The 2,564-nt window shown below is 41.8% G+C and overlaps 1 pseudogene; it reads right to left on the reverse strand.

Annotated features, from left to right (window-relative positions):
* Positions 1-931: 931 nt before the first annotated feature.
* LOC109024454 (glutathione peroxidase 1-like) lies at positions 932-1,740 on the reverse strand (annotated as a pseudogene).
* Between the last annotated feature and the right edge of the window lie 824 nt (positions 1,741-2,564).

Below are 2,564 nucleotides of genomic sequence, written 5' to 3' on the forward strand. Positions count from 1 at the left end.
AGGGGTGAAAACCGGGGGCTCTGGTGTCCAAGGACAGGAGAAGATGGATGTAGCATCTCAGAGGGGAAGACAGAGAGAGAGAGAGAAAGAGAGAAAGAAAATTAGCCCTTTCTTCACTTTTTCATTCTATTTGGGTCCTTAAAGGATTGAATGATTCAAATGCTAATCTCTTTCAGAACCAAAGACCTCCAGGTAAAGTATTTTATTACCCTTCACTGTATGATGTAATATGATTTTAGCCTATACTATTTAAGCCTGTACACTATTCTAACCACTCTCTTCTGTGTATTATCTAGTTTGTGAGTTATAGTCAAATATACAAAAAAGTGATAAGTATTTTTGGAAGAACAATAGATGCATACTCTTTTTTAGAATTATTAATATTTTCTGAATGCTTTAATTTTATAAGAGTAAAAGAGATTCTCCTTTTAGAATATGGCTTTTTATCTTAGGCAAATTTTGTAAAACACTCAAAATAATATTAGTTACTACCCAAGAAAATAACTAATATGTAGATTCAATTCTTCTATCTGCATTTTCTTTCACTATTTAAAATAAAACTTTTAACAGCTTTATTAGCTATGATTTTAAAATCATTCCTGTTTTAGCCTTAAGTGGTCAGCTTATCCAATATACACTATTTAGGTACCTGAAGGCCTTAAACTGTCCCTTAATTTTCTTTTTTATGACAATATGTAATTATGTAAGGGGAGATTCATTTCTGAGATGCCCCCTTATATTCTAGGTAAATTTACTCTTCATCAGTCCATGGAATCGCCCCTAAATTCATTAATTCTACAAAGCATGCCCCAAAGCTCATCTCTCTTGCTATTGTTATGAGCATAGTTTCCTCCTTTCAAGGTTTATATCATTTTTCATTTCATTAACCAGATAATTCTCTATTTTTAATAATAATAAAGTAAAAAAATACTTTTTTTTTTTTTTTTTCTGCTGACACCCGGCACTTTATTAGTGGCGAAACTCGCCTTGGTCTGGCAGAGACTGGGATGGACAGAACCAGCGCCCATCTCGAGGGGGTATTTTCTGGAAGATCAGGTGTTCCTCCTTGCAGGTTTAGAGGAAACACCCTCATAGATGAAAACCCCCCAGAGAGCAGCGCTGCAACTGCCAAGCAGTCGGGGTAGGAGGGGCGCCCTAGGCACATCTGGGCCCTTGAGACAGCAGGGCTTCGATGTCAGGCTCGATGTCAATGGTCTGGAAGCGGCGGCTATACCTGCATACAGGCACACCGTCAGGGCCCACCAGGAACTTCTCAAAGTTCCAGGCAACATCGTTGCGACACACCGGAGACCAGGTGATGAGCTTGGGGTGGGTCATGAGCTCAGTGGCGTCGTCGCTGGGGGCTGGCCGGCCTCCCGCAGAAAGGCGGAGAGAGGGTGCGCCCCCGCACCGTTCACCTCACACTTCTCCAAGAGCATGAAGCTGGGCTCGAACCCACCACCAGGTTGGACGTACTTGAGGGAATTCAGAATATCTTCGTTCTTGGCGTTCTCCTGATGCCCAGACTGGTTGCACGGGAAGCCAAGCACCACCAGGCCCCGGGGCCGAGGCGTCGCTGCGGCTCGTTCATCTGGGTGTAGTCCCGGACCTTGGTGCCTCAGAGGGACGCCACATTCTCGATAAGCAGTACCTTGCCCCGCAGGGAGCCCAGGCTCACAGGCTCCCCGCCGGCCAGCGGGCGCGCGGAAAAGGCTTACACCGACTGGGCAGCCGCCGCCGCTAGCCCAGCAGCACACAGGGCGCAACTGTCCAAGAAGCTAGGGGAGCGCCCCGAACAAACACTGTCAAAAAAATACTTTGAATAACAAATAATAGTAATAGCATTTATTAAAATCTTCTTGTATCCTAGAATTATCCTAAGTGCTTTATGTTTAACTCCCTTAATCATCACAAAGTATTTTCATTTTAGGAGTGAACTAATCACAGAGAGATAAGAAACTTTCTCATGGTTAATTAACTCAAATGAATTAGGCAAACAACTAGTAGGTGGCCATTCTGAGATACCATTTTAGGCAACCCACTTTAGAGGGTGTACTCTTTACCATTAAGTAATTTTCTTTGGTGTTTCCACAATATCCAGAGAGAGAAAGGTGCCACTAGATTGCTTAAACATTTACTGGATGCTCTCTTCATAGTCTAACACATTCCAGCATTCATGTAATCATCATCCATCCATATTTATTCATCATCTACTAACGACAAACATAATTCGTGGTACTCGTGATTCAATGATGGGTTAAACAGAATTATCTTACCTTCTTGGAGATTACGCTTTACATTTACAGTGGCTATTTAGAAGAGCGGTCACTGTTCTAAGTACTAGATATCTCATTTAATCCTTACCAGCAAACTTACAAGGTAATAGATACAATTATCTTCACTTACAGTAAAAAGAGCAATACTCGGCTATATGAAGCGCCTTGCTCAAAATTTCAGAGTTGCTCTATCATATGTCAGTTAATACATTTGATTTCATTCAACATTCGGCTAATATTGATTGATCACATTTTGTTTTCAAGGCACAATTATAATCACCCTGTGCT

The sequence above is a fragment of the Gorilla gorilla genome, chromosome 22, assembly GCF_029281585.2.
Source record: "Gorilla gorilla gorilla isolate KB3781 chromosome 22, NHGRI_mGorGor1-v2.1_pri, whole genome shotgun sequence".
Classification (NCBI taxonomy): domain Eukaryota; kingdom Metazoa; phylum Chordata; class Mammalia; order Primates; family Hominidae; genus Gorilla; species Gorilla gorilla.